This window comes from Crocodylus porosus, unplaced genomic scaffold (assembly GCF_001723895.1).
Source record: "Crocodylus porosus isolate Cpor-Errol unplaced genomic scaffold, CroPor_comp1, whole genome shotgun sequence".
NCBI lineage: Eukaryota > Metazoa > Chordata > Crocodylia > Crocodylidae > Crocodylus > Crocodylus porosus.
Window position 1 is genome coordinate 35,275,295 of NW_017728917.1, and position 23,680 is coordinate 35,298,974.

Consider the following 23,680-nt stretch of genomic DNA (forward strand, 5'->3'; position numbering starts at 1 on the left):
GCATCTGCCCCCAGATTTGTGCATGGGGTGGGGGTGGACTGGCAGCTGTGGGCTTGGCCTCCCTGCCTTGATTCCCCCCCCCGGGCCTTCACAGCCCAGTGGGTGGGACTCAGTGTGGCAGGGCAGAGTCGGGGCGGGGGGAAGAAAGCTTGGTGCTGCTGGTACAAGCCCTGTACTGCCCTGGTGAAGTGCCCCCTACCCACCTAGCAGCAGCGGGGTGGAAGGGTGGGCAGCACGGAGTTGTGCCCCTCGCTGCTGCTGGGCTGGCAGGAGGTGTCTTGGCATGACGGTGGAGAGCTCCCAGTGGTGGTAACAAGCTTCTCCACCTGGCCCTGCTCTGTCCTGCCATGGCAGGTCCTCCATTCTGGCCATGCTGCCCATGGGGGCAGAGGAGCCATGCTTCATTCCATCACAGTAACTACCACATACCATGGGTAGCAGCCAGGATTTGTGCACTGCAGGAGATGGGGGTGGGGAGAGGCTGTGACCCCAGGTTCCCAGCCCCTTACCCCTGGCAGCTGGGAGCACATTCCAGCAGGGCTGGGGTCAGAGGCTGTGGGTGTGGAGTGAAACACACCAGCAGGACTGGGGGAGATATGGTTGAGAAGTAGGGGCACTGGCAGGGGTGGGGGGGACTGTGTGTGGGGGGGGTACTGGCAGTGTCCAGGGGCTGTGGGTGGGGACTGATGGGCAGCAGCAGGGGGTGCGGGGCTATGGGTTGGGAGTGAGGGGCACTGGCATGGACAGGCCCTGACATATTAGGGCTTCTCAGCACCACAAAGCAGTGGGAGGGGGGCACCTGCAACTGGACCCATGTTCTGGTGAGCAAATGGGGCAGGGGAAGCTCTGATTTTCCATGTTAAAATATCCAAAATCAAATGTCAACATTTGCAGACACTGGTAGGCTTCCAAATCACTATAAAAGTGTAAATATATCAATAAAATATTGTGCTCAACTGGTACCTACATAATATAGTAGTGGTGTTTCATTTTAATCGTGGAAAAACATGGATTTTGGGGTGTTTTTAGTCTGAGAAGTTGAGATTTTTATCAGAGAATTTGTGATTTTTAAACAGAAAACCAGGATCCCTGCTCATTAAATATATTGCCTATCATTAAACTGCTGTCAAAAGCAGCACATGTTCAGTAGTGGGAAGCAACTATGAAGTTAATTAAATGCAGCCAACACTGAGCATGACTATAGGACACATAGCCTGTATTGGGGCAAATATACTGATGGGAACACCACAAGGTTAGGTTAATGCAGCAATGTCTGAATAAGATATATGCTTGTGCACATTGTGTGCAGTCCCCCCTTAGTACTGACTTTTTGCTCCCATAGCACAGCTGTGCCTTTCTTTCCCATTTTCAATGATTCCTGTTTCTTTATCAGCCTTAAATGTGTGGCAAACATCACTGAACAGGTCCCCACACAGTTCACCAGAATCCCTCCGTAGCCCCCTGTCCCAGCCTGGTGCATATGAGTAATATAGCCCCACCCTCCATGAGGACCTCCTGGGCCATGTTCCCCTGCGCCTCATCTGCATATAAATTTTTAAAGGATCCCTGGACTCGTAACAATTTCAGTCATGAGATGGGGGTTAACACGTGGATCCTTTGTGGGGGTCGTGTATCTGGAGTATACAGTACACACATAGTGAGTACTGCTAAGCTGTGGGGTTATTATGACTTGAAATACTTTTTACTTCTGCGTCCCAGCCCAGTGAACCATATGGTAAGTCATGATCTTTTTGGCTTTAGACTAATATCATGCATAGTTTGTACTATGTATAAGTAGGTACAAAAGTGCTGCTTAAAAGTGTGCTTATGGAGTATGTGTGCCAAAACCTGCTGTAGTTTCAAAATAGGTAAACAGCATCAATTCTGGATGAACTAAGTCTATGGGTATTTGTAATAATTTGTCTTAGGCAAATCCCTATAAAATGTTTATTTCAAGGTGAGTGTTTTCAAATGTGCCACTCACTTGCACCTGTTCAGGATAGGTAAGATCTGACAGTAAGGAAGGGGGAAAGAGGCTGCTAGGGAAAGAAGTTGGGTGTGGGGGGAAGGGGGCAGAGAACCAGGGGGGTACCTGATGCACCAGATTTGTTTTCCCTGATGTAGCAGTTGGAATGGGACAAATTCAAGGCAAACTATTCCAAGGCAAATTAGATTCCATACCTGGAAAATTATAACAAATGTATACATTTTCCATATATAGAATCTAATTATTGGCAGGTCATCTTGTATTCAAGTAATTACGGTATTCAGTTAATCATGCTTTAAGTTGTGACACAGTTGAGACAAGTAACAGCATGATAAAAGTAGCGATAAGCCACAAATTTATTTTTAAAAATGCATAATAAATTTGTGGCTTGTGCTTATCACCATTAATTGAATGTGTGGCCACGTGCTCCCTTGTGGCTACAAGCCCCATCAGCTGAGGGCATCACCTGCTGCCAGCCCCACAGCTGATGAGGCTTACAGTAGGGCCATGGGTTCCATCGCTGCACCAGCTGGACCCTCGTCAGGAGGCTCCCATTGGGGGAGCACATGGAACCCTGCACCTGCTGGGAGCTACCCCAGCTGCAGGAGCTGGTGTGAGGGGAACCCAGGACTGCCATCAGGAGTTCCCTCTCCACAAGCAGTATGGTGTGAGTGTCTGATGCTCAATCCCATAATCAGGCCTCCTACAATGCATGTGTAATATAGCAGGAGGCATGATTGTGTGAGTTGGCTGAGTGCAAGACATTTAGGGATGTTGCATTTTTTATATTTTTTATGCACGCTTTAGGGCTCAAGAAAACATTTTGCATATGTAAAATCTATTTGAGATCCAGTTAATCCCTGTGCTTTGCTATAAAAAGGGGTGTCTGTTATAACCCAAAACTTAGATAGTCAAACAACATACATGAGATGAACGTTTCAGTGTTTATAATGTAAGAGTATTACTTTATGTATAAATGTTTACTACAGTTGCACCAATACATTGGTCTGATGTCGGATCAGTACCGATATAAAGAAAATTGGCTGTATTGGAAACTTCCCAATGGGGCCGATAATTTGGTTGATAAATGCCAGTTCATGCCTGCAGCCGCAGCACAGCACTCAGTCAGTAAGAGCTGCCTCTAGCTGGTAAGTTCGTTATGGTGGAAGGGGAGGAGGGAGGGAAGGAGCATGGTTACCTTTACTCCACATGGGAATGGACTTCCTTTGTGCTTCAAGGATTGTGTCCTTAAGGAATAACCACTCTTCATGCACACCTTTTGTCTTCAGTCCCTGGTCCTGCAGCACTTGCCCTACTAGTGACTTAAGCTTGTTGAAATGTGCATTTTTTAAATCCAAGACTTCAGTCCTGCTATCCGATTTGTCTGCATCACATCAGACAGTGAACATGGTGGTTTCATGGTCATTGTCACCCAGACTTCCTTCTATATTTAAGTCGGTCACTACGTTGTCTCCTTTGGCCAGGACCAAGTCTAGCAGAGTGTTACCTCTGGTTGGCCCAGAGTGAGACTCAGGAGGGTGCACACCCCGGGAGGGTGGGAGTGTGCCCCCTGGATCTGCACAGGGCAAGCAGGCAGGCTGCAGCTGCAGGGTGGAACTGGGCTCTTCTCATCAAGGGCTGGGCTCAGAGCAGGGGCTACGGAGGGGGCTGCAACCACCCCAGATTTTGCCACAGCCGCCTCCCAGCTGCCTCCCAGCGCTGCTGCCACATGCCTGGCTCTTCCCAGTGTGTGGGGGGGAGGCGAGGTTTAAGCCAGGAAGAGCCAGGGCTGTACGTGGCATGGTGGTGGCAGCACTGGGAGGAAGCCATCCCCCCCCAATGAGCCATGTCTCCATCCTGTGGCCCACGTGGGGGGAGGCAGGGGTTGAACCAAGAAAAGCCAGGGCTGCACTGGGCATGCAGCGGTACGCTGGAAGGGAGCTACGGCACAATTTCAGGTGGCTGCAGCCCCCTTCATAGCCCCTGCTCTGAGCCCAGCCCCTGGCAAGAAGAGCCCAGCTACAGCCCACAGCTTTAGCTTCCCCTGCACATATCCGGGGGCACTGCCCACCCCCAAGCACTCCTGGGGTGCAAGCATCAGTGGGAGCCGCCCCCCTCCCCACTGTTGAGCCATGTCTCCATCCTGCGCCTCACCCCACCCTAGCTGGGCAGCGCCTACCCCTTCCCCTGCCCCCTGCCTCATTGCGGAGAGTGGAGGGATTGATGTGCCCCCTTCCCTTCCACTGCAATGGACTTACCAGCTAGATGCAGCTCTCCACACTATATCGGAAATTGGTTCGGTATTGGCCAATATGCCTCCTTAAAAATTGGATATCAATATTGGCCCCAGAAATCTCTACTGGTGCAGCCCTGATGTTTACATAAATTAAGCTATATACTGCCCAATAAATTGTTATGATTTAAAGGTTAGGGAGTTTCTCTTAATGAGAACTCAAATCAGAATTTATTTTTGTTACAGTTGTGCAGTAACGTTAGAATAGCAAACATATTAAAAGAGAAAGATAACTAGATTATCAGAGGCATAAAAATTGATTGTTTTGAGATATGTGTATATGTCCAAAACAAAATGCATAGATTTCTGCTACTGCCATCTAGCCCTGAAGCCTCTTGCAACTTGTAAGTCATGACATTGAATGAGTTAACAGCAAGACTGTTAAGACTTAGGTCTTTTTAAGAGCCATATTTAGAAGGAGCTGCTGTTACCAGTAGCTTGAAGGGAGGCGAGTTTCCTAAACTGTTTTTTCCCAGAACAACATTTTTAACTGAGTCAACTATGAAACAGATTTTCTTTGAAGAGAGACAGGGCAAATCTTTGTGTTCATTAGTGTCACATATCATTACTTTGTGCGCAGCTTTTGTCCAAAGAAAGGCAAGATCATAGTTGTTGTGAATACTGTATTTAAAAATAGTTTTGCTTCTATTAGTCATTGTCCCATCCAGAAGTAAATGGGTTTATACTTAACTTTTTGTCTGTTGATTCATTTGGCTTAATGCCTAAGATAAATAAATTGAAATCATTTTGGCAATAAGAATATTGTAGGAACTAGCAAATTCTCAGATGTATATTAAACAATAATTATGAGAAATATCATCTTAAAGAAAAACAGCTGATATATTCCTTTCTTTTATGTATGTATATATTTATTTATTGTAATAGCTATATTATTTGAACTTTGTAAATTAGAGGAATATTAATACATGAGCACTCATGTTGTTTTTACTGTAATAACTCTGCTCTTTCTTTTCAGATTTTTTAAAAATCTAGGTAAACTAAAACCATTTTAATTTTTTTAAGTCTTATCATCATAATTACTCTGTTCCTTATAAAACGGAGATACGTGGAGTAAAGTAACTTTGGAGAATCTGTTTATATGATGGCTTTTTAGATGTTCAAAAGTAAATATGACAATATAGTAGATCATGTATCTTATTTTTCAGAGTTGGTTAATACTGGTAATCTAGCTAGAGAACTGTTACTGCTGCTCTGTTTTTTGTTATAATTATAATAAAAGAGAAAATATTGAAACTGCAAAGTACATTTTCAAAAAACATTTTTGAAGAATTTAATACTGCCAACCATTTATTTGCTTTACAGTATTAGTTTGCATATAGTGATTAAAAATCTGTTGCTTAATCCTGTATTGCTGTTTAAATGTGAATAGACATGCAGAAGTAACATACCTTGTAAATTTGACGGTCCTTCCCAAACCAGTGTGATCATCCACCTGAAAAGTTTATTTCCAGTTTTGTTTAATTATAAAGAAAATATTAAAGAATTTGAGTGCTGTGAAAAAGTTAGCTTTCTGACAAGGAAAAATTTCACTCTAAATGTTCCTGATCCTCCTGGCACCTTTGGTGATACTTGAGTAAACTGCTTCTACAGATTAGCCCATCTTAGTACTGAAGAAAGATATTAAGAAGACTTGTTACTACTCATGTGTTTTTCATCACTGCCTGTATCACAGCCAAAACTTCATGCTTAACTCTATGTGTCTAGTAGAAGATTTGGTAAAACCTGAAGTTTAATAATAGGTGGTATGTAGCCATTTGAGGTATGGGGAGGTCCATGCAAATCTACTCCTGATATAAAATTACACTTCTTAGAAATAATATTTACAGTACATTATTCCTTACAGAGTAGAACTCTTCAAACAATATAAGCATGTATTCATTAAAGGAGCAAACCAGTAATAATGGATATTATCAATCTATCAAACCAGTTTAAAGAATGAAGCTGTAAAATGAATATACTGTCTTTTTATGTAGTTATATATAGGTAGGATATCTTAAATTCAATAAATACTTAACAGAATGTTGTCAAAGCAGATAAAGTCTAAATAAGACTTTTTGATTAAATAATAATCTTCATGGTGTTATACTGAACTGATTTAATTTAATGCACTAAAATGAAGTGTATGCTTACTTCGAACAGTATTTCTTATTTGAACAAGTTTATGACGTTAATAATGGAATAAATACCTGTTGCAGGAATTTTTCTATTTATATAGTCCAGCCTCTTTGGACTTTATTTTGTCAATTGTTACACAAGCTATAATTTTGGGGCTGTGAAAAATAAGTCAGGTTTGCATTATTCATACTACATCATTCATATAGTAGTATGAATATTTGCTTTAGTTACAAATAGGGTTGCTTGCTATTCACCGCGTAATAAACTGTCTGTTTAAAAGATGGTATGATTCTAATGTGAGTTACCAGCACAACAATTTGTATAGTCATCATACAAATGGCTTGTAATTATAGTTTCATGACAACTGTATATTGATGCAACTATAGATATTTTGATTCTTTTTTATTCCTTAAATGCTAATTTTTATGTTTCTGATAATCTCATTAAAGAATAGCTTTAAAACTTCAGTCCTTTCCCATCTCACAATTCAGTGGGGGCCAACCTTTTTGGCAGATGTCACAAATTAACCATGAACCCTCACCAAGCGCCACTCCAGTCCTCTTCCCATCTGATCTGCTCGTCTGCTTTCTACTTCTTTTCCTGCTCCTTGCCCAGTTTGCTGGTTTGCATTCTGCTTCCTGCCCTGTCTGCCACTTCTGTCTGTCCTCTCTCTGGTCTGCCATGTTCCATACACAGAGGCTGCCTGTGCCACCTGTGTCATAAAGTATTTGGACAGAAAGTAATGTAAGTTCAGGTTGTTTGAAATGACAATTTGTTTCAGACATTTTGTCACCTGACCCCACTTGTCTTTCCTGCCTGGTGCAGAGTGCTGGACCCCATTATTTTCCAAGTTCCCTTCTGGCCTTACAATCTATGAATAAAAACTATGAACATCTTGGTAATTCTTTGCTGTGTTTTTAGGGAATAGAACTGTATTCAATGAAAAATCTACACAAGATAAGGTATATATTGCCAATTCGCTGTCCATTCTCATATGTGCCAGACCTCAGTAGGTAAATATTATGTCACAGTCCTTTAATAGTAAAAGGATGTGGAAGTTCTAGGATGGATATAATGCATCTTTTTATTTCCTTTTAATAACAGAGCGCTGATTTGGGGGTGATTCTTGTTAAAATTATTTTGTAGCAATACTACATCCTCTTGTTTTTCAGCATTCAGGGATCACAGAGACCTGGTGGGACTCCTCACATGATTGGAGTGTAGCCATGGAGGGCTACACCCTGCACAGAAAGGATAGAGTAGGCAGAATAGAGAGATAGCTGTCTATTTGAGAAAGCAGTACACCTCTCTGAAGGCTTACATTGGCTCCAAAGATAAGCAGCTTGAAATCCTCTGGGTCAAGCTACAGTGGGGCGAAGTGAGAGAAACCTAATTGTAGGCATTTACTACGGGCTGTCAAACCAAGGAGAGGAGCTGGATCTGGAGTTCTCTCGAGAACTGACAGAGGTTGCACGTGCAAGGGACTTGGTTGTCCTGGGTGATTCAAATACCCAGGCATAGATTGGGAGGAACACTTGGCTAGGTCAAATAGTTCATGCAGTTTCCTGACTGATCAAGGAGCTGTTCCTGACCCAGGAAGTGCAGGGGCCACCCAGAAGTAACACTGTCCTAGACTTGGTCTTGGCCAAGGGAGATGATCTGGCGTGTGGCTTGAACATTGAAGGTAACCTGGGTGACAGCAACCATGAAATTATCAGGTTAACCATCCACCACAAAGTCAACAAATCACCCAGCAGGACTGAAGTCCTGGACTTAAAAAATGCTGACTTAGACAGACTCAGACCATTAGGAGAGGGGGCGATGTGTGACCAGGAAGGCAAGGCAAATAGGGTGCACAAAGAGTGGTCGTTGCTCAAGGATATGATCTTCAAAGCACAAAAGAAAAACATTCCTGCAAAAAGGAAAGGCAGCAGAAGGGCTGGCAAGCCCTCCTGGCTTAATAGGGACATTGTGGTCCTCTTAAAAAAGAAAAAAGAGGTGTATGCACAGTGAAAGCAAGGGATGGTCCTTAAGGGGACTATACAACAGTGGCCAGTAGTTGTAGGGAAATGATCAGGAAAGCCAAGGCAGAGACTGAGTTTAGGTACGCTACAGATGTCAAGGACAATAAGTCCTTTGTTAGGTATGTAGGCAGTAGAAGGAAAACAAATGGAAGTGTGGGACCTGTGCTTAACACCTCAGGACAGCTGGAAACCGACATTAAGGGAAAAACTGAACTGAATGTCCACTTTGCTTCCATATTTCACTGGACCAAGGGGAAAGTTAAGTGAGAATAAGGCTCATGCAGGACATGCTGGGACTGACAGCCTCCCCACTGTGGATGCTGAGTGGGTGCAATACCAATTAGAAAAGCTAGACATTTTTAAGTCAGCAGGACTGGATGGACTCCATCCGAGAGTGTTGTTGGAGCTGGCTGAGGTCATTGCAGAACCCCCGGCAAAGCTCTTTCAGAATTCATGGCACACAGGAAATTCCTGGGGATTGGAAGAGGGCCAACATTGTGCCCATCTTCAAGACAGAGAAGAGGGAGGACCCAGGCAACTATAGGCCAGTCAGCCTCACCTCTATCCCAGGGAAAATCCTGGAAAAGCTCATTAAAGAATCTATGTGCGATACACTCGTAGAAGGTAAGATTCTGAATGACAGCCAGCATGGCTTTGTCGCAGATAGGTCTGTCTTACTAATCTCATCTCCTTATACAACCAGGTCTCTCACCACCTGGACACAGGAGACATGGGAGACATTATATACATAGACTTCCAAAAGGCTTTTGATCTAGTGTCCCATGATAGCCTTGTGGGAAAACTGGAAGATTTTGAGTTCAACTGCTGGACGGTTCAGTGGGTGGGAAACTGGCTACAGGATAGGAGCCAGAAAGTTCTCATGAACAGATCTGTATCGTCTTGGTGCAAAGTGGCCAGTGGTGTCCCTCAGGGATCTGTGCTTGGACCGGTGCTTTTCAATGTCTCTATCAGTGATTTCGATGGGGGACTGAAAAGTTTGATGGTGAAGTTCACGACGACACCAAGTTATGGGGCTTTGTGTTCATGTCAGAAGATAGGTTACAGATACAGGCGGAACTGGACGGGATCGAGAGTTGGGCAGACCGGAACCAGATGAAATTTAACACTTCAAAGTGTAAGGTGCTCCATCTGGAGGCAGGCAACCCTCAATATAGACACAGGCTCAGTGGTGACAGCTTGACTTGCACCATGGCTGAAAGGGACCTAGAGGTAATGATGAACCGTTGTATGAGTATGAGCCATCAGTGTAAGGTGGTGGTCATCAAGGGAAACAACATGCTGCCATGCATCAACTGAAGCATCTCATATAAAACTAGGGAAGTGATACTCCCACTGTAATCAGCACTGGTGAGACCGCATTTGGAGTACTGCGTCCAGTTCTGGGTGCCGCACTTCAATAAGGATGTGGAAAAACTTGAGAGGGTCCAGAAAAGCACCACCCATATGATCAGGGACTTGCAAGACAAGCCATACGAGGAAGGGCTGAAGGACCTGGCCTCTTTAGTCTAAAGAAGAGAAGGTTGGGAGGGGACTTGATAGAGGCTTACTACTATATCAGAGGAGTGCATCAGGAGGTTGGTGAACAATGTTCACTAGGGCACCCCCAAGGAAGGCCATGACCAATGGATACAAACTCCTGGAAGGCTGCTTCAGGCTTAATACCAGGAAAAATTTCTTCACAGTCAGGATGTCCAGACTGTGGAATAAACTCCCTCCAGAGGTGGTGCAGTCACCTACCCTGGAGGTTTTCAAGAAGAGACTGGACAGTAACCTCACTGGAGTCACTGAACACCAGTTGTCTTCCTGCATAAAGCAGGGGGCTGGACCCAATCATCTGCAAGGTCCCTTCCAGCCCCTAACAATCTATGAATCTTCAACATTTTGTATTGCGAGGGGTTTGGTATTTCTTCCTTTTTACTTGCTGTTGGGGAAGAACATCATGTTGTTCTGTTTGTTAGGTATACCATATTGGAGCATACACTGAGGGAGGGTACACACATTCAAATAATTCCCCTCGATTTGTTCTCCTCATAGAAAAACTTACCTGGAGTCACCTACAGAGACATTTGAATGCTGAACCTCTGAAGAGCAGAGGGCTTGCACTGCTGATGTTGCACAGCCAGATGGCCCCTGCGCAGACATTTCAGAATACTGTGGAAGCTCCTTAAGTCTGCCTGGAGACAGGATGGCAACAGTGAACAGGGCAGCAATGACTGGCTGACCTAGACTGCTCAGAGTTAGCCTTGTGTCTCCCTGCAGTACAGTGTGTGGAGTGCAAAGGTCTTCTCCCTGCTCAGTTGGCATAGTGAATCCAGTGAGAGATGCACTAGGTTCATCTACAAATGTGCCTTTACTGTGCAGTAACCAAAATTACTGCACAGTATGGGCACACATCTACACATGCAGGCTCGTACTGCGCAGTAAATATGGCAACCTGGGGCATGTGTACACAACACTTTAAAGTGGGTTAAATGCTCCACTTTAATTGTGTTGGTGTTTGCATACGTTGGTGGTATATTGCACATTAATTCCAACCGCTGTGGCACATTCAGCAGTGTAATGCACCTTAAATGACTTTGGGACACAGCAAACCAGAACTCCTCTGAGGAGTTCTAGTTTGCTGCCCTATAACAGTGGAGCAAAGCACCAGGCTCTGTGCGGCTCAGGGGCTGTACAGGCAGCCCGTGCAGGCAGCCTGGCAGCAGCCAGGGAAGGCAGGCTTCACCAAAGCGGGGGAGGAAGTGGTAAGCCTGATTTTACGGCCCCCCCCCCCCCCGAGCTTGCCTGCCTGCCTGAGCTGTGCAGGGACCCGGTCCTTCCCTGCATGACTGTGGTGCCCCCTGGGACTGTCTGAACCGGGTGCCTGAAGGCAGATGCCGCCGGGGGGGGCGGGCCACTGCTGCCATGGAGGGAAGCACCAGGCCCCACAGTTCAGGGACCGTTCTGCCCGCACAGCTCACCCTCCTGGAGAGGCAAGTAAGACATGGATGTACACGATGTTGGGGTTTACTTTTCCCTAAATTGAAGCTGTGTTTTTAAAAACCCACCACTTCAATTTAGGGTGAAGTAAATCCTCGTTTCATCTACACATGCTCTTAGCCAACTTGAGCTTTACTTTTTTACTTGCATCATGCAAGTCCACACAAAGCATTAATGCGCTTTAATGCCTGCTTTAAAGCACAGTAAATTTTAGCTGGTGTAAATGCATATGTAGACACTCTCACTGTCTCCCAGAGGGGTGGGGCAAGGCAGGAAAAGCATCTTAGATGCTGGGGGACTGTGTTGTGACGTCTCTCTGAAGAGACTGTGTACAGATATTAACTCTCCCAGGACTGATTTCACTCTTTGTGTTCCCAGGTTATTTTTCTGCCAGAACATCCATTTTTGTTCTGAGAGAAAAACCCTGAACATCTATATAATCATGGTTTCTCTTAGGAGAGGAGCAACTCTCCCAGGAGAAACTGAAAGCCTTTACGTAGCTTAAGGCTGATTTATAAGTTATATGCAGTGGTAACTGAAAAAGTTACTATTTATCTCCTTTTGTAGGGAAGTCATTTGTATCCCTTTGTTCCTGCTACACTTTTTTGCAATTCAGCTATGATGCATAGTAGTGCTTTTAAAATCTCTGTGTTATGGCAAAATTAGTTAAGAACTGAACACCTGTGTTTAATTAAAAATAATGGATACAATCACATTTTTAAATAAATTACTTGAAATCACTTTAGTTATTTGTCAGGTAAAATCCAAGCTTAACAGTCCTTGTTTTCCATATGATAATTGTTGACATCTCAAGAATTTAAATAGTTCAAGGAATCCATTAGCCCACTCTTCAAAATTCCACTAAATCGTTATAATTTCTTATGAAGCTAGCTAACATTGCAAAATTCTGCAACAAGGTCATTTTTTCTATTTTACTTCAAAGCTTAGCTCAAAAGACACCTAATGGGCTAGAGTTCTAAATGCAAGTTGGAATAATCAGGTTAATCCTACCAAAGAACATTACTTACCTCTGCCATGAACAGTGTCACTCACTCCTGATCTTACAGGGTTATAAGGAAGATACCTATAATGGCTTAGTGGAAGAAACATTTTTAAATACTTTTTTAGATATGTCTAATTTTTGCTGGTTTCTTCCACAAAAAGTTTCAAAAACAGTAAATAACATTTATTGGCTCTTCATGAGCAACTAAGCCCCTCCCAGATTCATTTGCAATTACATTCCCTATTTTTCCTTAGTAATATCTAAATTCTACTTTTATTAACTTGTTAATTAAAAATAATAATTTAATTTAATATCTTTTTCATGAAACAATTTGTATATATTGAAGAAAGTTTTCAAAATTTCAATGTTTTTTCCCCACTAACTTATTCTCACTTAGCACTGCAGCTTTAAAACACTGACATTATGTTCTGTTTTTCCTCTGATGACTCAGAAGGGCTAAAAGGTATTGTAAAATGTTAAAAAAAACCTGATTTTTTTAGACCACCATTATTTTTAATAGTATAAAAGAAATATTTTACCTACCTTACTTCAAAATTTGAAATCTTGAACTGATAAGTGATCTTGTTCAGTTCCCACTGTAATATTTAAAGTGCCTGGTTTCTAGGCATCAAATTTCACTACATTGCTGAATGTCTATTTTCAGAACAATTTTTTAAAATAATCTGATGTAAAAATAGAGATGTGTGTAAGTGTTTTTGTCGCAATCATTATGAATGTGTGATACTAAGTCATCTGGAAGGTACCAATACCATGCAAAACTTCCTATAGAATTCCCTAGTGAAATAACTAATTTTTTTTTAGTGCTTTCACAAATTGCAGTACATATTTTAATATCAATTTAGTTAGCGACCATTCAGACTGATGATTGGAGCAGCCCTAGGCAGTGAACTTTATTCATTTCAGCCAATGAGAAGTAGGCCATTCAAAGCAATTGATATAAACTTAAAAACAAAGTACTATTTGAACAGACTAGTTGCTGAGTGGTTAAACACAGTATAAGCCTAATATAAATAATGCTATGTGAAAACACTTTATAATACTGGGAAATTATGTACCTGAAAAATGTTTACTATGTTCAGTAAGGTAACATCAATACAATAGATTGCTATTGTAATAAATGCCTCCACTCAGAGTGACTGTATTTGCATTACTTGATTCGTATCAGTAGACATGAGGCATCATATGCCTTTTAAAGTTTCCAGTTTATTTGTATTCTTTCTTTTTTCTGAAGCTTATCTTTAATCTGTTAACTGTGTACATTTCTAGTGGAAAGCAAAATAAGTAGGTTTTCATTACCTTCCAGTGTTTATAAATGTGATTTATATCAAATGATTAATTTAACTTAGACTGCACAGATTCTCTCTTGGAGACTTACTGTAGCATTTTAATAGTATGACATACTTCTTTTTCCAGTTAAAATATCAAATATATATGGAGTCATCTGTTTTAGTTCTAGTTAAGTTCTGGCCCTTCTCAAATGGCACCAAACCTGTAAGACTACTTGAATATGGAAAATTATTTTTCTATGATTCATCTTTTTTTTTTTCACCATTTCTGTTGTAGACCTCCAAAGTATTTGTTTGTTTAATTGTATGTACACAATAAATATTTGTCACATGATGATCATTAACCCTGCTAATGTACTTAACCTATTTTAAAAGAATTTTTAAGCATCTGACTTAAAGTAATACTTCTGAAAATGAAAAATAAACTTAATTTCTATTTTCATAGTCATAAAACATCATGTTGAAACTAAGTGGCATGATTAATTTCTCAAAATCTTTCTAGATGTTATGTAAGAGCTTACAGTTCATGAGTGATTAATTCAGACATGCATGTGCTTGTCTTCATTTGTGTCTAATGAATATTTTCAAACTTAGGTATGTTCGAAGAAGATGAGTTGTAATATTTGTTCCAGAAGCTGAGCATATGCCATTTGGTGGGTTGTCTAAATTTGGTATTTCTTGGATGTCTTCCAAACCATATTTGTTTATTAGTTTTTGAAACTAACAGTTGTTACTGTGGAAAACTATATATAAAACTACAGGAAATGTTAATAATACAGAGGAGGAAATTACTTCACTAAAGTGAATTCTGTGGGCTCTGCTTTACAAACCATATAAAGCTTTTTATGGTAGCACACATTTTTGGATACATAACTTTTTACTTGAGTGAGCCTTTTGTGTTTGTTTGGAATGCTAGTGCCAGTTCTGTCATGTAAAACATCATCTACTAAGTTTTATTTATGTATCTGAGTTTCATAATAATTCCCAGATGCCTTTATGAAAAGGAAGCTATACAAAAATGTATTAAGAGATAGAAGAGAGAACTTGCAATCTAGTTTCATTGCCCTAACCAGGGCAGACTTTAATTGACTATTTATTCATTCATTCACATTCAAAGAATGTGCATATGGCAACATGGGCTAGGGATAGACATTTAAAAAGCCTGAGCCCAAATTGATTCAATCTTTGCAGCATGAGTGACTGGTGCCTTCTGAATCTGGAGGGGCACCTGCAGAAGCTGCCGACCCTGTCGGGGGGCACCAGCCCTACTGACAGCATCAGTGTTGTCCATCGGGGGGACACATGCACCCCTGTGCATCCCCTACCAGTCGCCTATGCTTTGCAGGTTAGTCTAACCTGGGTAGGCTAAACCAGTTTGTAACCAGACAGACATCCCAGAAATGCAGGCACATGGCTGCAGAGGCTCAGGCTAGAAGCTGGGGGGGGATCTAAAACAGCCATCCCTTCCATTCCATAATGCTGAGCTGAGGGTGGTGTGGCCAGGCAGGACGCTGTGATTAGGGAGGGCTTCCCCCTCCCCCTCCTGAACAGCCCAGCAGGGAATTGATAACAGTGTTTATCACCCCATCAGAAAACAAAGCCTCTCTCTATTAATTCAAGCTCCTAAACAGCTTTTCTAAGGAAGGAACTGGTCTCCCACAGCACAAACTGTAGCCAACATGTTGTATGCTAGGGGAAGCCAAGCAGATGTCTGCAGTCTCTGCCATACCTGCAGCCAGGGAGCAGAGGGGAGGAGCCAGCCCTGCTGTGGAGCAGCGAGCCTCACCCAGCCCAGGCAGCATGTCAGGATGCTGAGGGAGTCTGATTTAACTTAAAGCAACAAGGCATCTGGGGCAGACCTTGCATAAACCAGTTTGACTCAAATCTGTTAAGTCTGATACTCCATTCAACCAGATTAATCTCAAACCAATTTCAGCCATTTTCAAACTGGTTTATGTACACTGAACATCTGTTCTGTTACAGGTTTAAACCAGTTTCTGATCTTTTAGACTGGTTCCTAGCTATGAGGAACAAATGGAGAAAAGAGGTTGGATTGTACACCGGCTGTCTAAATGAATTAGCTATAATTTATTGATATCTACTGAATGTCTAAGACAGCACTACAACATTTCACAGGAAATTCCCTAAAGTTATAAATGGTTTTCTTGTATTTTTCAAGTTTTGTATATCAATATTATGAGGGATAGTCTTGCACTTACTTCATAAATTGGGATTTCAGTACTCAGGATTGAAATCGTATCATTGTCTTTATTACTAATAATGTATGTTTCAAAGAACAGTAGCCTCTCTTAAATTTTTCAAATTTCCAAACTCATACCACTTTTGGTATGTGCATCCACATTGAGATTTTTTGATGATCTTCACCGTGTACGCCTTTGCTACAAGAATTATAAGGGGAAACCTCAGGTCAATGAAAAAGAAAGGATTAAAACTAGGCATTTAATTCAAGTCACTGAAAACTTACTGCAACACTGCCAGGAATTAACACATATTGTATTTACTCAAATCACCAGTGAAGTTTTTGCCATTAATCAGCATCGGGTGGGGGGTGCTCATCTTGGATTTGAGTACTAGCCTAGGGCAGGGGCCAGCTCAGCTCTGGTTTTGGCCTTGAGCACAGGGCTGAAGCCAGGACTGAACCACCATCTTCCCTGGGCTGAAATGGCTCTTTTGACAGGAGAGGGGGCACATGGCAGGGAGGAGAACTGGGAAGACTAGGGAGAGGAAGAAAACTGCTGCCTGACTATAGGGCGAGGGAGAAACCCCCCCATCCCCTGCCCTACTCCCAAGTAGGGGGTGAGGGTGCCAGTTGCAGGGGAGGCAGGGGATAGGAGGAGCAAACTGCAAGTATGACCTGGGGGTGGAGGGACAAGCTGCAGTTGGGAAAGGGGGTGTAGGGCGGCTGCAGGGGGAGAGGGAAGGGAAGAGGCAGGATGTGGGGAGGCAGACTGGAGGGGGAAGCTGTGGTTGGGGAGGCATGAAGTGGGGGGCAGGCAGGGGCAGGGGCTATGTGTTAAGGGGTACATGGTGGAGGACAGACAGCAGAGGGGGCAGGGAAAGGGGGCAAGGGTCTGGCTCTTCAATACCTACTGCTGCTTTCCCTGCCACAGCAGTGGGTGGACAAATTTAAGATGATCTTTCCCTAATTGGATTTGATACATGGAAAATTGTAACAAATTTATAATTTTACATAAATGGAATCTAATTATTGGGGGATAACCTTAAATTTGAAGTTTTCTTGGATTCAGGTAAATAAGGTAATTAGCTGTAGCTTTTTCCTACCTAGGAGACTGGTAAACTGTCAAGTTCACATCTGTTACCACTAATATTTCTTCAGTTTGAAAAAATATGCATTCTAATACCTGTGCAATCCATACTTACCTAGTGTGTTGCCCTGTCCACCTTCTCATTGATTGCTAGTTCTAAATGTGGTTGACCCTATTACAGTCCTAAGAAACTTGAGTGTTAGAGTCTCTAGACTGCATAAAAGTTAGCAGAAAAAACAAAATTCGAGTAGGTTTGATAACTTTATTATTTTGAAAGAATTTAATAGAGAAACTGAAAACAAAAAATATTCTCATCTGAGCCTTTAGAAATATTCAGCAGAACAAGTATAGATGGAATTTCTTAAAATGCACAGAAACATGTGTTTTCTTTTTACCTTTCAATTAATAGCATTCATGTAGCTAGAGGAAAGAACTTACATAAATTAAGGATTACATATACATGCTTCTATAGCCTAGAAAACAAATTCCCTACTGCTTTGTAAAAGCTGTCTAAAAAGTGAAGGGTGTTATTTGACTCTTGAAAGCTAGGGCCTGATATTCAAAGAATAATTTTAATGTGGTTTGGCAACAGTTATACTAAATAGTTTTGATATTTGTCAGTAAGCATACATATAATATATAATCTCCATAGATATGACTTAGTTATACCACTTTTGTAGTTTCTGAACATATGATTTATGTTGTGGTTATACAAACCATATTGTTTTGTGGTTTTAAGTATAATTAACATGAGCAGAGAGGTGACTAGCCGTGTTAGTCTGAAGTCAGGCAGCATACACAAGCACCAAAGCTGCTCTGACATACTCGTTGAATGAGCCTTAGTTCAAGCACCCCTGCCACCAATTTTAAGCATGCAGATGTTGATACATAAAAAACATGGCAATGCTTTAATTAGAATGGCTCTTGGAGCCATTCTAATTAAAGCACTGCCCCCCATCTCATCCCCAGAGCATGTGTAAAAGTGCCCATGGAGACTAACTGGTTTAGATGGACATGAGCTTTCACAGGCAACGACCTACTTTTCATCAGCATAGGTGAATCTTTACCCCTCCCCCTTCCCTTTTGAAGACACTTTCTTTGTGAGAATATGGGAATAGAAATTACCAGACTTCCTGGTTCTGAAAATAATCTCAGTGAAGTAGTCCCTGCAATTCCATTCCATCCCTTCTTTATTCAGGGTACCCTTCAAGAGCCTTAGAGCAAAAAATAGAATCACATCTCTTTCTGAGGAATAGAAGAGCTCTTTAAAAATAAATTTGTTGCATTTAATTGCTGCTTAACATTAAGAAGATAACTTCAAAATTCCAATATTAGGTCCATGGAATTGCTCTGCAACTCTTAACCTACAAGATACATTTTTCATATTTCCATGTATGTGGTGTAAAGAAAGAAACTCAGGTTTTAGACAGGAACGTGAATGAATGCGCCAGGACAGAGTACTATCCTTTGGTCTGTCCACAGCACCATAAGTCTTTATCAACTGTAAGTGGGTAGTAACTCATCTCAGAAAACGAAATATTAGTATACCCTTGTCTTGATGGTCCAAAGGAAAAAGCCACAAATGCTAAGTTGTCTTCAGTGTACCCTCCAACTCTACCTTGCTGAACCTGACAATCTGATGAAGAGAATGTCTCACATGCACAGAGAATATGATATATAGGAGTGTTTTTTGATTCCACGACAGTCAAAGTTTAACTGTCTGAGGACAGATGCATTACCATTATCAACCTTATTAATTGTCTGCAAAAAGAAATGTGCATTCCAGGGAGAACCTGACCAGGTCATATGGCTCATAACACATCATGTCAGACTAGGCCTTGTTACATGTATGGTTGGCTACTGCAAAGATATTATACAGTTTTTCCCCTTCTGTTGTTTAAATGGTGGTAGTTGCACACATCTGAGGATGGGCTTTACATTAGTTATTACCATTTAAAGAAGATCTTGAAATTATTGTGAATAGTTCTGTGAAAACACAACCCTAGTAGTATAGCAGCAGTCAAATGTTAAACCAAAACCTTGAATATTGAATGTAGTTTTGTCCACTTCCCCACCCCCACTATTTCAGAAAGGGTATTATAGATCTAGAAAAGGTACTGAGGAAAGCCAACAAGGATGACCCAGAGGTATAGAGAAATTTCCTCATGAGGAAAGACTAGATAGACTAGAAAATTTTAGAGAAAACAAAATTGATGAAGGGTATGATAAAGGAAGGAAGCGTGCACAGCTGACAGCTGCTACCGCAGTAGTGATTGGAAGCTAGCTCTGAGAATATTCCTCATTGTCAAAAATGCTTTTCTACAACCCGGAGGTTATCAGTTTATCATTCTTTAAAGGTTATCATGAAAGATGTGAAGAAAATAAAGGGAGAATCACTATTTTACTGTATCTTGCCATACTTAGAACTAGGGGGACATACAGTGAAATTATTAGGTAGCAAGTTTAAAACAAAACTAAGTTCTTTTTCACACAGCATGTAATTAACTTCTGGAATTCAGTATTGTGGAAGCTGATGATTTAACCATGTTCAAAAGGGGATTGGACAAATTCATAGAAGGACCCATCAGTGGGTATTAAACAGGGTAGTTGGGGGTACAATCTAAATTTAGGACTTCCTACATCCCTGAATGCTGGAAGCTGTAGTGGGAGGGAGGCACAGGACAAATTAATTCAGATAATATATCATATACACTTACAACTTGAAAATTAGCCCACCAAAATTGAGGAGCCTTATACAAAATCAAGGCCTAATTCTTTCACTAGCACTGGTTAGCTGAGGTTGATCTCTCAAAAATGACTGAGTCCCCTGATTTCCCACAGAAGAAATGCCTTAAAGGGATTTTTATACATGTATGAGTGGCTTAGGTGCCCAGTGTTCTTAAATGCTTTTGCAAGTCCCATTAGAAAACTCTTCAAAACTTTAGGCATCTTTGAAATTCTGTCCAAATACCTCTAGAGGCTGTCTTTGGGGCAGTGCGTTTCTGCAACATTCTCTGATAACAATCTGTACTTTAAAGTTACAGTATTACCTTGTTTGACCTGAAAAGTAAAGAATTGAAATAGTGTTTTCAGTAATGGCCTGTAACTAGAGCAGGGATGTAAAATTGAATTCAGTCAAATGTAGAAAATACTGACTCGTGCAAAGTTCAAAAGAACACCGCACAAGAGAATGCTTGATTATTTAAGATCCAGCCCCGTGATTTTGAAAAAAATGATATTTCATAATCATAGGAAAGCAATTCTTATGTACAGTAACTCACTGTCACCAAAAAGAGAAATAATGCTGACAATGTATCTGGGTATTCAAAGAATATCATACAAGGAAACCCTTTCCATGACTCTTCTTTTAATATCTATACCCAAAGTCGACCCTGGGGGGGTGCAGGGCCCCCTTAACACTGCATGGGGCTGTGGTACCCCTGCAAAGGGGGGGGCGCTCTGTGCTGCTTCTGCGGCATGGGGCTTAGCCACTAATTCCAGGTGGGCCCCATGGGAGGGGTCACAGCTGCTCCCCCTGGCTCCATGGGACCCCCCCCCAAAGTGTGGGGCGCCGGGGTGCTTACCCCTATTCTCCGTACCCTTGGGACGGCTCTGTCTTACCATTTGTCTACTAAAGGTATTTATTATCACCTATGAATTTTTTGTGTGTGCTGGAAAATCAAAGGAATCCTGGGGACAAGAGAGAGTTCTCATTCAGCTTACAGGAGTGTGACTGTGATGAGGCCAGGAGCAATAAATATATCCTCTGGGGCAAGACAAGGAGTGATCATAACTTGAAGTAGCTGACACAGGGTACACATGCTCCCCCATTCCTTTATCTGTGCTGTGTGAAAAGTGTTTCTTTCGGCTTCCTCCTGTTTTGTTTTGCTGTAAGGAGAGAGGGATCACATACGAAATCTGAGCCAAGGCTCCTGCAGTTTATCCTGCTTACTGACAGTGTAATTGAGTACTGAGGTAGCACTGACCACTTGAATTCATTTTGTTTGTTGATGGCAAAGGGAGGGAGTTTGATGCAATTCAGTGCCTGGGTAGATTGTTAGCTCCTTATTTGAGTCTTACCCTTAAGTAGTATGCTGGGATCTCTGAAGCCAGGGCCTAACTTTATCTTGATATCTGAAGCCAGAAAAAGACTAACCCACTCTGGTTTGATCTCCCAGATACCTAATCTGGCTGGCCTCCTAACTCTGTGCTCTGCCTGACCCTGTGGATCTCTGACTTAGTTCCTCAAACAGATCTCCTGGCTTCTGGCTCCTTAGCTCCCATATACTTATACTCTTTATGTTCCTTTGGATCTCAGTTACTTCTTCAGACCCTGGGTGAACCCCTGACCTGGCATGACTGGTGGGGGCCAGAAGCCACTGGGGGGAGGACAGTTGCTAAGGGCAAATAGGGGGAGGCACGTGCTGAGCGGGACAGGCAGGAGGAGGGACAAGGTGCAGGATAGCAAGGGGGAGGGTTCAGACTGCTTGACCCTCCGCACACTGTCTTCCCCACCACTAGTCCCCCTGCTGCCTATTGCCCCCCGCCCATAGCCTTCCTCCCACCACCTGCACCCCCACCCCAGGCCACTAGCTACTGTCCATTACAGTTTCTCACTGCAGCAGTAGCAGTGACAAATTTAAGACGACCCTCCAATAATTACATTCCATGCATGGAAAATTCAAACAAATTTATAATTTTTCCATGTATAGAATCTAAATTCAGAGTCACCTTGTCTTCAGGTAAATATGTGTTTTTGTTTTTATTTCTCACCTTTCCTCCAGGATTTAGGTGTTGATTTTGAGTTTTAAATTACAGTTGTTACAACTTTGGTGCATTCCATTAGTCACAGTGGAATATTCATATTCCATAATATGACACTATTCGATAAGGTCCTGTGACCCAGTAGGCTGCTTTGGTATAACTCTTGAGTTTGACATTGAAGGAGGAAGGGGGCATATCTCTATATATGGTCTTACTCTGCAGCATGGAGCATAGTTCTCTTCCTTGGAGCTCTGAAGTGTATTTTAACAAACTGCTTCTGTTCTTGCAGTAGCAGGACATTGAGAGTGTCCTCATCCCCCCTGCTGTACCTGTGGCAGTTAAGGGTGTTTGGGGTTTTTATGGCATTCTGCTGGGTACTTGTGTGAGGGTTGTTTATGAAGTTTTAATAATAGGTTAGTGTAGCTAGGTTCAGATTCCAGGGTGACTATAATGCCCCCTGGTGGCCACACAACGCTTACCCACCTCCACCTGTAGGGTAACCTCCCCTTGGTACTTGCCTGCTACACTTTGATATAGTTGTTTGATTGGAAGGAAGGCTGCCCAATTGGTCCTAGAGCAAGCCTCAGTTCCTTTAGATGCCAGCTAGTTCTCCCAGAGCACCTATAGCCTTAAAGCTAATCATGGTTGTCCTCCTGCTCAGTGCAAATAATTATGATGTCATAGGGATAACGGAGACCTGGTGAGACTCCACCCATGACTGGACCACGGGTATAGATGGCTATACCCTGTGCAGGAGGGATCGTGTAGATAAAAGGGGCGGGGGTGTATCTCTCTATGTTAAGGAAAGCTACATGTCCCTGTAAGCTGATATTGGTGACCAGAGTGGATGACTGGAGACCCTCTGGGTTAAAATCTGTGGGGAACACAGCACAGGGGACACATCGGTGGGAGTCTACTACAGACCTCCCACTCAAAGTCCTGAGCTTGACCAGGAGTTCACCTGGGAACTGGCTGAGGCTGCATGCTCCAGGACTATGGTTGTCATGGGTGACGTCAATTCCTGGACATAGAATCAATGAGTTGGAAGGGACCTAGACGGATCATCTAGTCCAACCCCCTACCGTGAGCAGGAAGGAGCACTGGGGATGGGAGGGGTCATAAGACCCCAGCCAGATGCCTATCCAGTCTCCTCTTGAAGATTTCCAAAGAAGGTGAGACCACCACCTCTTTGGGAAGCCTATTCCAGGCTCTGGCCACCCTTACAGTGAAGTAGTTCTTCCTAATATCTAACCTAAACCTATCCTACCTCAGCTTGTGGCCATTGTTCCTGGTGACTCCAAGGGGGGCCCTGGTGAACAGACTTTCCCCAAGTCCTTACTGGTGGCCCCTGATAAGGTTGTAGGCAGCCACAACATCCCCCCTCTCATCCTCTTCTGAAGAGACTGAAGAGATTCAGGTCCCTCAGCCTCTTCTCATAGGGCTGGTCACTGAGGCCCCCAACCATACAAGTGGCCCTCCTGGACCCTCTCCAGGTTGTTCATGTTCTTTTTGAAGTGCGGCGCTCAGAACCGGACACAGTACTCCAGCTGTGGCCTGACCAGTGCCGCATAGAGGGGGAGCAAGACCTGTCCTGTTAGTGATGCCCCTGTTGATGCATGACAGGGTGCGGTTGGCTCTGCCTATTGCTTCATCGCATTGGTGACTCATATTCATTGTGGAGTCAATCCTGACTCCAAGATCCCTTTCTGCCTCTGTGCTTCTGAGAGGGTCAGCCCCTAACCTATAACCATAATGCTGGTTCCCTCTCCCCAGGTGCAGCACTCTGCACTTGTCCTTGTTGAACCACATCCTGTTCAGATCTGCCCACTTCTCTAACCTATCCAGGTCTGCCTGGATGCGGTCCCTGCCTGCCAGTGTA

At 42.8% G+C, this 23,680-nt stretch overlaps 1 protein-coding gene across 2 annotated transcripts in view; it reads right to left on the reverse strand.

Moving 5' to 3' along the window:
- Nucleotides 1-5,924, reverse strand: part of ASPN (asporin) — a 50,186-nt gene extending 44,262 nt beyond the window's left edge. For both annotated transcript variants that reach the window (XM_019537058.1, XM_019537057.1), the window contains exon 1: nucleotides 5,690-5,924. The gene's annotated coding sequence lies outside the window, so the exon portion shown is untranslated. The remainder of the gene's footprint in view (nucleotides 1-5,689) is intronic.
- Between the last annotated feature and the right edge of the window lie 17,756 nt (nucleotides 5,925-23,680).